The sequence below is a fragment of the Desmodus rotundus genome, chromosome 5, assembly GCF_022682495.2.
Source record: "Desmodus rotundus isolate HL8 chromosome 5, HLdesRot8A.1, whole genome shotgun sequence".
Taxonomy (NCBI): domain Eukaryota; kingdom Metazoa; phylum Chordata; class Mammalia; order Chiroptera; family Phyllostomidae; genus Desmodus; species Desmodus rotundus.
In genome coordinates, this window is record NC_071391.1 from 84,456,272 (window position 1) to 84,470,324 (window position 14,053).

Sequence of the window (14,053 nt, forward strand, 5' to 3'; positions counted from 1 at the left end):
AGTGGATTGAATTACACATTTTTAGCTATTCGTAAATTTTGTAGAAAAATGTCAAAATTATTGGCTTCATTTAGATGTGAAATAATTTAGATGTGACAGTAAGCAGAAGAGGTAATATGTAACAAAATAAAATTGGTTGGTATATACAAAGTTGATTTTTTAACCAACAGTCCTTGATCCAAAGCCCGGTAACATATTAGCTGTGTGAACTAATAGAGAATATATTAGAAGGTATAAATATAAGATTGATGTGGTCCTGGTTGGGTAGCTCAATTGGTTATAGTATTGGTTATAGTATACTATAGTATATAGTATACTACAATCCTGATACACCAAGATTGTAGGTTTGAGCCCTAGTCAGGTCACATATGAGAATCAACCAATGAATATGTAAATAAGTGAAACAACAAATCTGTGTTTCTCTCTTCCTCTCTCTCTAGAATCAGTAAATAAAAATTTAAAAAGATAAAATCAGGGCTACAATATACTTAGTATGTGAAGTGAGAAAAGACATGAGAACAGCATAGTTAGGTCAGCATACAAAAATGAGAATTTAGACATTTTTTAGCTATGAAATAAACATTCATTAGACAAAATTATTAACAAGCAGCACAAAAACAGTTCATACAATGTTTGGTATGGCTCAAGGAAATCCCAGTTCTGTGTTTTTCTAGATGCTCCAAACTTTGAAAAGGTTTTCTTCAGAAAGATGCAACAGTACCCTGAAGGTACTGTTAACCTTACAGTCCACAGATAAAAGCCTTCAAAATCGGTCCCAGATGTCACTGTAACCCTAACTGTCATTCTAAAAGGTAAAGGACATGGAGTTTACCCGCTCTACACCCTGCTTTGAAGGGAGGGAAGTATCCCCAAAATACAAAGGCAATTCTCAAATATCAAATGTCACCCATTTTGACAAGAGGCTGTTTCTAATATGTTATACAAAGGAACATCTGTCCTGGGGGCTTATAGTAACTACTCTGGGAGTGTGACCTTTCTAATTAAATGCCAGTGTAAATTCTTGTTAACATACTTAGATTTTTTTTAAAAAGCAAGGTGGTAAGCTCCATGAAGGCAAGGATTTTTGCTTGTCTTGTTCACTGCCCTACCCTAGCCCATACTGAAAGCTCAAATATTTGTTGAATGAGTAAATAGGCTGACTTTCCTAAAGTAGTTAAGTGAGTTACAGAAATTATAAAAATAAACATCTTTTGGCCACCAGCCTTCTTAATGCAACCCCAATAATAAAAAATAGGTTTGAAATATGCCATCCTATTTTAGGGGGTTCGAGAGCTTAAAAGGAAGAGGCTGGAGTGGGAAGACTTACACTCCAGCTCTCCAACATTGGATATTATACACTCTCTCTAAGATCATATCAGTCTGGCAGCCACAACAGAGACCCACTTACAGCCAATACTTTGTAGACCTGTATTTTCTGTGTACCTTTTAATTCCTTTTCTCAAACTCCTTCCCTTGCTTTTGAGTAATTTATTTTTAGATACTTCACCTTATTAATTCATCGTATTGAAATTGGAAGGCAACCGAGTCTAGGGCTCATGCTGCCTGTCACTATTCAATCAAAAAGCAGAGACAGAGATTGGATTATAACTGCACTTTTATTAATACCAGAGGCCAGCAATCTGAGAAGGTAGTAGGTAAAAACCCTAACATCCACCTTCCTCTTGAGCTTTAAGAAGCAAGTTTATATAGGGGAAACATGGGAATTCGGGAGGGAAAAAAATTCCTAGGGGGAGCACAGATTTGTCCTTTCTCTTAGGAGTAAGGGGAGGGGGAGCTAGAAGGGGAGTCCTGCAGCTTCTTCCCACTCATTCCCTCTGTTCCAGTGTTATCTCTCTGTTTGCAGTAGCATTCCTCTCTTCCCTGCACATTTGTGGTTAGCGGCCAGCAACTGCAAGAAGTGTCAAAGGAAGTTCCCAGACCAGGGTGGTTTAAGCTATGTATCTCTGGTTAGGGAGGAGAAGTGTAAACCATTTGCTTTCAAATGTCCTAGGTTAAGGGAGATAAGGTCTTGAGATTCACCAGCTGGCCACAGGTTACTCAAACCATTTGGCCTTGTTTAATTTTCTTATCTCAGTTTCCCCATTGCACTTGCCCATGAATTTTCCTAGCTTCTTACTATCCTGTTACATTTTTATTTGCATCATACTAAACCTTGGCCTACCCTTAACATGTTAAAGGAAAGACATTACTGTAGTTCTTAATGAATACACTAAATCTTTCTGTATAAATACTTTAATTCAGCTCCCGTAAAGCCATCAGATGTTTGAAAAAAGTTATTAAACATGAATCAAAGAGTCTAGTTTTAAGAACTTAGCTATGAATAGGTGAGATCATTAACCATTTAATATACTCCCCAAATGAGTAACGAATGTGTAAGACAAAAGGAAGGTCCCTTAGAGTTTGAAATCCTTCTGTTACACCAACCTGTCTGTGTTCTTTGTTCAAGAAGTTGTAGTCATTTTCAGAACACAGTCCAGGAGCCAGCTTCTCAATGTAGGTGTCAGGTAATTTATCAAGGCCACAGGTACAGGAACAGGAGCAACACCACCTCAACAGGAGTGCTAGAGCTGCCAGTCCCCCAGGGACTGAGACCACACCTGGTGGTCTGGCTGCCTCCCAGCTCACCAGTCACCTCAGCCTTGTAGCTCCAAAGGGCATCCTAGCCGCTTGAACTGCCCCCCACCTCCCCATTTCCCCATCCCTGCCCCCACCCCGCTCTGGCAGCTCGCACACTTCTGCCGTCCCCAGGCCTGAAAGCCAGAGTTTAGACTTGTATATGACAGTGTTTCCCCACAACTTCCATTTGTTCTGGACATTATTCCTGCTAGGACACTGTCAAAACATAGTTTTAACAATATGTAAGTATCTTAAACTAAATGAGGCTTTTTTTTAGAATAAAAATATCACTGATAAAGCACTAGTAGAATTCATTTTATATTTATAAATACTTAAAATATAAACTTATGTGATAATTTTCAAAAAAATTTTTTTACATTATTGACCTAAAAATTAAGACTAGATCATCAGAGTGAAAATCAGTTTCGTAAGTTTTTTAAAAAACTGCTTTTAAACTTTTAGTCAATGAGCACTGTATTGAGCATCTTTTATGAATTAATCAAGAACAAAGGACCTACATACCATCTAACTCAATGTCTTACTACTTTAACTTTCTCTTATCACCACAGGACAGACAGAGAACCTCAAGAGATTAGATGAAGTCTTCCTATCAGCCCCTCTGTGAAATGGACTAACCAAAGAGAGGCTCTGATGGAAGAGAGTCTATACAGATGGCATTAAGTTAGGTAAGACCCGAGGGAGAGAGCAGAGATGAAAAATTCATAAAAAATCATACTTACCTGGCAGGGGAGGTACCATGATCACAAAGGTGGTTTTCCCAGGGGGAGGCTTATCCATTGCACTCTGGATGTGCTGACCCCTGCGATTTCCCCAAATGTGGGAAACTCGACTGCATAATTTGTGGTAGTGGGGGACTGCGTTCATGCTCTCCCCTGAGAAAGGAAAGAAAAATACAATGAAAAATTCATAAATCAGAATTGAAGGTCTGTTTGTAGACAAAGAATGATACAGATTAGTAGCAGGGACTCAGGAGCTGTAGCACACAGTGCCTGTATCAGAATACTGTATTTTGCCATGTAAAATGCACACCCATATTTTTGGCCCAAACTTTCAGGAAAAAAATTTTTTATTTTAATTTTTTAATTCAATTATTTACTTATTTATATTTAGAAACAAAAGCAGTTATCGTATTCCAGGGTATTATTTTATATGCAGATATCATTATTGCTTTCTAGAGTTATACTTTTAATGTATAATAAGCATAAAAAGAGAATTAAAAACATTTATATAGATATGGAATTAGTACTGCCCAATATAATGCATATCTTTATTTTTCTCCAAAAACTTAGGCAAAAAGTGCACATTATACATGGTAACATGTGTATGTCCAAGCCTTGCTATTTATACTCAGTTTGTTGAAGGGAGATGAAAGTGAAAAGAACTGTTTTCTTCATTGAATATTTCCTTATTGGATACCAATTACCATATTTTGCCATGTATAATGTGCACCCATGTTTCTGGCCCAAACTTTCAGGAAAAAAATCTTTAATTTTAATTTTTAAATTCAATTTTTTATTTACTTATATTTAGATACTATTTTTTGTATTATTATATTTTTTGTATTATAATGGAATTTTAGCATTTATTTTTAAACATATTATGGTACAAGAAATTGTATGTAACAAAGAATTACAAAACACAAGAACAGATACAACATATTTCAGGTATCACCCAAGTATAATGCACACCTTATTTTTACATCAAAAATTTAAAAATATATATACACATTATATACAGCAAAATATGGGTAATTGATATATTGACAGTCTCCCAGAGGTAGAAATAAAATGATTCCATTTGGAAAATAATTCATGTGACCTTCTGGAAACCTGTTATTTTTAATCTACAATATTTTATAATTCTTTTAATAATTAAGATTTTTTTATCCTTTTTTTTGCCACTTGTGCTTAATTGGAAAAAACCCATATAATAGCTATTTAAGTGTTACAGGCAATGGGTATTGAGAAGTTATCACAGGCTAGAAATGTAAAGATAGATTTTAGCATTAGGGAAAGCATTTTTCTCTAAGAACTTTGAAGGCATAGCATGAGCTTATTGGAACCTTACTTCTAGAAGAAGTGGCTAAATATACCAAAAGTGAATATGGGAAAATGTGGCCTGACTTTGGAAATATATCACAATATATTTGCCTTTATAAATATACTATGATATAGATATATATTACAAAAAAAGAATTCAAGCAAGATTTGGCTGGTTTTCCTGTACGAATCAAAGGGAACAGAGCTTAAAGGTGACAGCCTTCCAAATATGGAATAGTAAACTACATCTGGATAAAAGGATTGTTACTTAAAGAGACTGAAAAACCCAGAAAACAGGGAGCCTCAAAGTTATGAATTAACCATCAGATCAAGAGTGTTATCCCACAAAATCCTTATGTTTCTTATGAGTTTAGGATAGATGCCAGTAATTTGTAAGAGAGATAGATAAAGACAATGAATAAAACATTAAATAAAACCTATTTTAGAGTTATATACAGAAAAGAAAAATCAAAACTTTGAATATATTTACTGACATATGAGGCTCAAGAAAAGCAAAGAGATTGCAAGCTTACCAAATTATTGTGGGAGTTACATTACCAAATGCATCATCACAAACCAGGAAGAAAAGCAACTCTTCAGAGGTGAGCTTTAACATAGAATTGAATCAGCACGTAGCTCTGCGTGCCACAAAAAAGACACACTTCTAAACATCCACACTTCTCGCCATCCACTTCCAAAGTGATCATGTAGACTAATGCCTAAGAAAATATAAATGCTTATAAATGAACTTCTCATTGCCTTAAGTCTACTCCTCACCTTGTATGCTGGGTCTCATCTCTTCTCACTTATGCATACATTCTAGTTAGTTATTTCTGCTGTATTATTAAAATTCCTTCTTTACTGAATTATTGCTATTAGCCCAAAACATGCTTATCTCTCATTAAATAAATAATGTACAAGAATATATACATATATTTAAAATAACTTGCCATTTCCATATTTCTATAGAATATATCCTGTTTTTGTCAGCATTGTATGAAAAATTCTTTGTATAGACAATGGTCTATGATCATACTTTTCATTTTGTTTCCTTCCACACTCACCTGAATCCATCCACTTCAATTGGAATTTTACCCCCAATACTATTAGAAAAATAACTTTCATCAAAGTTCAGATGACCTCTATGTTGCTAAATCCAATAGGCAGTTCTCAGCTCTCATTGCACTTGAGAAGACTTTGGCTCTCAGCACTTGTCATAGGTGCTCATTGTGCCTCCTCTACTTTCTTCCCTTTGCTCCGAAAGTACCTTTCTCACTTACTTCCCTGGCCTCTGTCTTTTACATTCCCCTCTGCTGTTGGTTCTTGACCTCCTGGCCCCTGTACTTAGATGTTTCTTTCCTCTCAGGGTGTTCTCAACTTAAGCCATGGCTTTAACCTTGCTTGTTTCTGTCCCTTCAGCTCCAGATTTGTGTGTTATTTTTAGTTTGGCTTTGCAAATAACATGGCTGTGAGTAAACCTGTATATATTTTCTCATACAGAGTACAAGAGAAGCTATCGGATTTAAGAGTAGAAGGCTGATTAATTGTACACAGAAAATGCAATTGTTTGAATTTATTCCAATTTATGTAAGGCTAAATGCCCACTTGATATATTACTTGGGTGCCTGTTTTAAAAAATTAACATAACTAAATCAAATTTCTTATTTCCATAATTGGTCATTCTTATTTTCATCCAGAAAAATACAACTAAGTTTTTTTTAGCTTTTCTTGGCAAAACTCTACAATTTTCTTTTACTCAAGTGTTGAATATGTCCAATATAGAGATACTATGCATTATAAATCATTCATTACACATTACTGATGGGGTTGCAAAGTGATGTGACCCTTGGGAAAACAATTAGCTTTACATAAATTGGAATAAATTCAAACCATTGCATTTCTGTGTACACTAAATCAGCCATTCTACTCTTAAACCCGATAGATTCTCTTGTACTCTGTACTGGAAAACATATACAAGTTTATTCACAGCCATATCATTTGTAAAAGCCAAACTAAAAATAATCCTAATAAATATACTTTAGAAAATAGATTACACATTACTATGTGTATTGTATTTATAATTTAAGTAAAATATATGCATAGACTGAATAAAAATGAATGAAATGAATTACAGCAATGTGCCACAACATGGATGACTCCTAGAAACCTTATGTTGAGTTAAAAAACCAAGTCCCAGAAAACTGTAACAGTATAATATTTGCCCTGGCTGATGTGGCTCAGTGAATTGAGCGCCACACTGTGAACCAAAGGATCACCAGGTTGGATTCCAAGCCAGAACAATGCCTGGGTTGCTGGCCAGGTACCCAGTAGGCGGCACTCGAGAAGCAACCACACATTGATGTTTCTCTCCCTCTCTTTCTCCCTCCCTTCCCCTCTCTAAAGATAAATAAAATCTTTAAAAAACAGTATAATATAAATTTTATAAGTCTTACAAATAAATAAGCAAAATTAAACTTTTTGTTGTTTGGAGATATATTCAAGAAAATGATGGCCATAATATAGGAATGTTTGTTCCTGGTGAGAAATCAGAGTATGGCCAGGGACAGAGAGGAAACAAATACTGGCACTCTCCTTGTTAAGTGATAGGGCGATTGGTGTTCAATTTAATATAATGTTTCATAAATATTTTTTTATTCTCACCAAGGACATGCTTATTGACCTTGGAGACAGGGGAAGGAAGAGAGAGAGGGAAACATTGATGTGAGAGAACATTACTTGGTTGCCTCTCCTACATGCCCCAAGAGGACCCCAAACCCACAGCCTAGGCATGTGCCTTGACTGGGAATCAAACTGGCAACCTTTCTGTTACAAGACTATATGCTCCAACCAATTGAGTCACACCAGCCAGGGCTGTAACTTTGCAACATAAAATTTTTGAAGCATTGCCCAAGCCAGTGTGTGGCTTAGTTGGTTGGAGCATCATCCTATAAAACCAAGTGTTCTGGTTTTGATTCCCAGTCAGGGCACACACATAAGCTGTGGGTTTTGTCCCAGGCCCCGGTGCAGATGATTCCTGGTCCTGGCGGCAAGCAATTGACACTCCCCTCCTGTATCGATGTTTCTCTCTCCTTTTCTCTCTCCCTTCCTCTATCTCTAAAAAGCAATGAAAAAGGTGTCTTTGGGTGAGGATAAAAAAAGTTACATATATATATAAAATATTTTCAAAGACAGTGAAGAAAATATAAGAAATTCATGGGAAATATAATCGACAAATCAAGTGATGAATTAGTACTGGTGTCCAAACAGATCTTGTGAGAAGGTAGTTATGTTAATACTACTTTTCCATTTGTATTTTCCAACAAACTTGTCTCACTCAGAAGTAATTTGACTTTTGTAATTAGAAAACACTTTTTAAAAAGAATGAACAAGGTTGCTGTAATTTATTCATGCATTTTTCAATTACCACAAACATATTGGTAGCTGCTGTTGCAAGTTTACATATTCTATGCTTTTCAGTCCTTTTATCCATCAAGCAGTGTGTCATATGTATAGCAGGATTCTGAAATTGTTTCATAATTTTCATATACCTTTAAAAAGCAATTTTTAAAGAAACAATATAAATATAATATGTTGAATTTAATATAGTTACGTTATTTACTTTTGGAGAGAGGGAAAGGGAAGGAGAAAGGGAGAGAAACATCAATGTGCGGTTGCCTCTCACACACCGCTACTGGGGCCTGGCCCACAACCCAGGCACGTGCCCTGACCAGGTATGAAACCCGCAACTCTGGTTCGCAGGCCGGCACTCAATCCACTGAGCCACACCAGCCAGGGCTCAAGATAACAATACTTTGTTTAGATTTTGCCACTGATTTTGTGAAGTCCTTATGGTTAATTGTATGTATGTGTACAGAATTTATGATGAAACTTTTATTTTCCAAGATTAATGTTTTTAAATCTGCATTTAGTGAGGAAGATTATATAGAAAATCATTAAATAAGTTTCTTGAATACTTTATTTTTGTCTTCTCAAACTTTAGCCCAATTAGTACTATAATCATTTATAAAATCAATGTAAATTAGGAATTTTAAATGTCAGTTTTGAATTTATATATACTTGGGAATTTTTTCTATGACATACTATTGAAATGTGTTCAGTATTTCTAAAAAGACAATCTGTGTAGTTTGTTTACTGAACCAAAGTGGGGGTTTGCTTGCCCACCATCACCAATAGGCAATTCTAGAGGCAGAGGCTGGTGAGAAAGGAAAGAGGTTTGTAGTGAATGCTGCACGATCTGACTGAACGGCAGACTCTGGTCTCAAAGCCCATCCCCTCCAGGAAACCCAGAGGAAAGCCCAGCTGCCCTCGGCCAGCCGAAACCAAAGGCAGCATCCAGAGTTTCTTCTCCCGTTTAAAGTGCCATCCTTCGGGAAACCCAGGCAGCTGCGGAGTGGCCGTCCCAGCAGCTCAGCATGCCCCCAGTCCCTACCGGGCTTCGGGCTGCATCCTGGAACTTGCGTCTGCGGCGGGCGCCACCTTCGGCCCTGCAGCTTCCAGGGCCAGAAGGTCAGCAGGTCTGCCAGGTGGGTCAGAGCCCATCACTCCCTCCCCATGCCGCCATTCTGACCTCCTTGGTGCATCTTCCTGCCTTCCCCTGGTCCCACCCCCAATCAGATACGCGAAGGGGAAAGGGGCGCTTTCCCCACCCCATTATCTTGGAGCCTTGTTCCTGCGCAATACTTCCCCCTGCCACCGTCTTGCCTGTGGGCGGGAAATCTGCGACAAGGAAAAGGCCGCGCCCCACATGGGGAGCAGTGGGGGTGGGGCGTTCACTGGGCTACCCAGACGTCGGGCCTCGCCCGCTGCCGCAGGGGCTCCCATCCCCTAGGGGCACCTCCCCTCCTCTGCCCTCCGCCTGCTCCCAGTGGCCTGGCCAGGCTGTTGGTATCGTAACTGCACTTAATCATTATATATTTTGATACATTTAGTTCTTTTTCTAGGTGGCCTCAATAATTTCTAGATATCTCAAGAATATCAAACTTTAAACATTTATGAAATAATAGTTCTTTTTATGTAATTATTTTTATGACACAAATATGCTTTTGGATCTATGTCATGTTATAATAGCAGATAGGTTATTTTCCTGAAAAGTGGACTCTGATATTACTATGTGCCCTTTAATATTCTTGACATTTAATTTAGAATTAGTAAAATGACTATAAAATAGTAAATAAAAGTTATCCGATTCTATTTAAAGTATCTAATCTATCACTCCAAAAATGGAATACTTTAAAGATATAAATAAATATAACTAATTAAATGTGCTCTAAAATATTTACATTTAAACTTATTCTCTTAAAAACCTAATTTTGTGATCTTGGAGAAGTTATGAATATTTATGAAAATTTAATATTTTCATCTGTGTAACAAGAGTATTGGAAATATCTAAAATGGTGTTATGAGAATTGGATATAAATGACATAGAGTATGTTTTTAGAAAATGTTAGTTTTTAACTAATAACAGAGTACCTATAGCTTCCCTTAGAATATCTTACACCAACAATCTAAAAGAATTCACAAAGAGTTAATTCTAGAATGTCTAACCTAAACTTCGTGTTTAGACTTTGAGATGCTATATGAAGTTTACTGTTGCTAAAAACATTTATATTTGTGAGAACAAATTGCCCTTCTCTAAGATAGTCAAATAGGTATTTTGATTATGTCATTCTCCTGTTGGAAAAAATGAATATTTATGGAGAGTATGTGACTTGCAGAAAAATATCCCCAGTGATTTATTAACACCATTGTAGTTTGCTTTTAGAATATTAGTGCTGTTTGATTGAAAGCAGAGTAACAGTAAATGTTTCACAAATTTGCAATAAAAGATTAAATAATTGTTATTCATGGAACAAAGTGTTTGAACTTGTTTGTTGACATCTTTTGTTTTATGTTTTAAACTGTTTTAATACTTTAATTTAGTCTGCTTCACTAAAAGCCATCTCAATTTTTTTTTTGGCAACATGCCTAGTATAAGCAAATGATTGTGTATAATCTTGAATCCTTGCCTTACTCAGATTTCAACTGCCTCAGCATTCCTATAATGATGATGTATTACTCTCTAGGTGGACTTTCATCTCATGCTGATGTGTGTGTACCTTTTAAAGAGAGATTGTAGAAGCACTAACAGATTCATATATCACCAGGGATCAAGAAAATTTTTAGAAATTGAGAATTTTTTCTTTCACAAGAATTTCAATATTTTACTCCAAAAATTATTTATACAAATAACTTGTTATAAAGTTATTTAACTATATCAATTTCCACAATATTTTTGTATTCTCTCCTCCCTTGAAATATAAATAATTCATATTTTCATATAAACAACTTTTTCTTAAAATGTAATGGAATGTATAATGATGTTGCATATTATGTAACTCTTTATATCCGTCCTATATGAGGGGGTACCCCCCAAAACTGGAATTATCTTGTGGAGGGCAGGTTCCTTGTAGTACAGGCTTCCCCTGCAAGGTGAGTGTTCTAGGAATGCATGTGTGTCAGTGTATGAGCTGGCGTTGTTGTGAGAGGCTGTGTTCAGTTTCAGTGAAGTTTTCTGAAGACTCTTCCAACACATTTGCCCACTCCATGATGGGTGATTTGTGAGCATACCTACCCACACCACACTGAGTGCTGATCAATTTTTGACCCAAAACAGCATGACCCCTGAGCCCCACGTTCCCTGTTCACCCGATCTTGCCCTAAGCGACTTTTTTTTTGTTTCCTGGGATGAAAAAAGTCCTCAAAGGGGAACATTTTACCGATGTGGAAGAGGTGAAACAAAAAAGGCAGGACCACTAAAAGGCATCAGAATCAACAAGTTCAAAAACTTGTTTTGCGCAGTGGAAAGAAGTCCCATAGGTGAATTGCATCAACTGGAGAGTACTTTGAAGGTGACTGAAGTTTAAACGTAAGAATAAATACACAATTTTTATATATAAATTCTGTTTTGGGGGGTCTCCCTTGTACAACTCTTTGATGTTTACTGTACTTACAGGGTTCTGTAGCTGTCACCACAATATATTTAAGGACATTTGTATCACCTCTCAATATAGACGCTTCTTTCATATAAATGCAGCCAGGAAATGTATGGTCCTGTGTTACTATTTCACTGTTTCACTGTATTCTTAGTTGTTTTTGAGGTCCATCCATGCTGTGACATGGATCAGTAATTCATTTCTTTATTAGTAAGTCACAATCCATTGTATAGACATACCAGATTCTGTTGTTCCATTCATCCCACAATGGACATTTGCGTTAGTTTTCATCTTGTGTGTATTATGCATAACTCTGCTAGGAACATTTGTGTAAACATCTTTGTTTTATTTTTTATTTTTTGTAGAATCATGTTTTAATTTGGGGGAGACATATAGGAAGGCAATTGCTGAGTCATATGGAAACTTTATATTGTGGTATTTGAGGAACTCAGATGTTTTCCAATATGGCCACACCGGTTTACATTTCTGCAATAGTATATGAAGGTTCCAAGTTCTCCTCATCTTCACAGACAAATGTTATTCTCTCCCATTTTTATCACAGCACTTCTAGTCTGGGTGAAGCTATATCTCATTGCAATTTTGAGTTGCATTTCCCTACAGATCAATGATGTTGAACATCTTTTCATTGCTGTATTGCTTTAAGTTGTAAGCAGCTAAGGCTCTAGGCACTCTCACCATTGACTTTAAGAAATTGTAGACTTAGCTCTTCCTGAAATAACACACTCAACCTTCTCACCTCAAAGCAGCACAATATCCTTGTTCAGGAACAGAACTCCTCTTGGAGACAATGAATGGACAGCGTGAAGCCGACCTAATCATGTGAGGACCATAAGACAGAAAAGTCCTGTGGATTCAGCCTATAACAGGGACTGCAGCCTCAAGGCTCACACATTATTTCCCGGGATAGTTCTAGAGTGTCCTTGTGAGCATGTCTCTACCTCAGTCACCAATTTATACAATACCAGGTTCAGCCTATGTCTTCTGATGCCTTAGCCAAGGCTGCTTCCCTGGGAACCTGAACTTGGATGGAGCCTGACTGTAGCACCCTCCACTGCAGGGTGTCTTCATTAACCTCACGGCCCACACGGACTCCTGACAACCACATGACAAAGAATGCAAGAGGACATTTTAGGACAGAATAAAAATCCCTGCAAAGGGGAAAAAACAAACCTGAATGAATGTAGAAATAGAAGTGTTGATGTAGAAGACTGATTAATATCAAAAAAGTCTGAAAATTTTCTTATTTGTCAATATTAAAAATTTATTTTAACAAAAACCAGTCAGAATTTTTGGGAAATATGATATTTTTTAACATTTAAATTGAAAATCTGATGTCTAGGAATACTGGTTGCAAATATGTTTTGCATATAAACAAAAAGGAAGTAAAAATATATAACATATTGAGATATATTTTAAAACAAAAACAAATTAAAGGTGTTGAGACTGTTGCAGAAACCAAATAGAACAAACAACTGAAAAATTCAGTGTACAGTGAATGACAATCACAGTATCAAGGAGTCAGACCATAGGTGTGTGAATAGAGACAGCAGAAAACAGCTGGGCTTCCAGAGCTTAGGACCTGGGGAAGTGTGTGCCCTGTGACCCCTAGGGGGCACTGTAGGAATAGCCTTCAGTTCCTACACAGGTGCTCAGTGAGGATTTTTCATTCAAAGGAACCTGGGCCTGGGGGCTGGACCAGGTGCCCACAAATGAGGGCTCAGTAAATGTGTCTTCTCTAGCCTAGCAGAGTGCCTTGTGCAGGTTCTTCCTCTCACAACTCTCCCAAGGGGGAAAGCTGACCTCCATCCTCCTCGGTCTGGGTGTGAGCTGAGCTCCAGCACCAGGGCTCAGGGAGGGGCTGGGCAGTCCCTAGAGGGACACACTTTTGCATGGACAGCCCCTCCTCTGGCAGAGGCATTGGGCAGCCCAACCCAACTGTTGGAGCTTAGGGGCTATGCACCCCATGGTCTGGGCTCTGCTCCACCTTATGCTTCTCTCTCACTGTATAGGTAGGAACAGGCCTCAGGGACAAGGTCTTAATTCTCAATTTCATTCCTTACATGCTTAGTTTCCTAAGAAACTTTACCCTGCTGCCTGCTCCATCTCTGACAAGTGTCTTTGTTGGCAGTTTCCTCTTTCAGTCTGTGCTGACTCAATCCCCCTTCCCCTCTATCTACGGGAGCAATAGCCAGACTCACATGCACCATGAACACAGGTGTCAGTGTTGGTGACTTTGCTGTAAGGTGGTTTAAGCAGAAGCCTGGGACCCCTTCCCAGTATCTTCTGTTATTTAAATCATACTCAGATAAGCACTCAGTCTCCAGGGTCCATAGCCAGTTCTCT

At 37.5% G+C, this 14,053-nt stretch overlaps 1 non-coding gene across 1 annotated transcript; it reads left to right on the top strand.

The window, feature by feature from the left end:
• Positions 1 to 3,369: 3,369 nt before the first annotated feature.
• On the top strand, positions 3,370 to 3,533 carry LOC112314438 (U1 spliceosomal RNA). Its single transcript, XR_002975799.1, has one exon. It is a non-coding gene; the product is annotated as a U1 spliceosomal RNA (small nuclear RNA).
• The last annotated feature ends 10,520 nt before the right edge of the window (positions 3,534 to 14,053 follow it).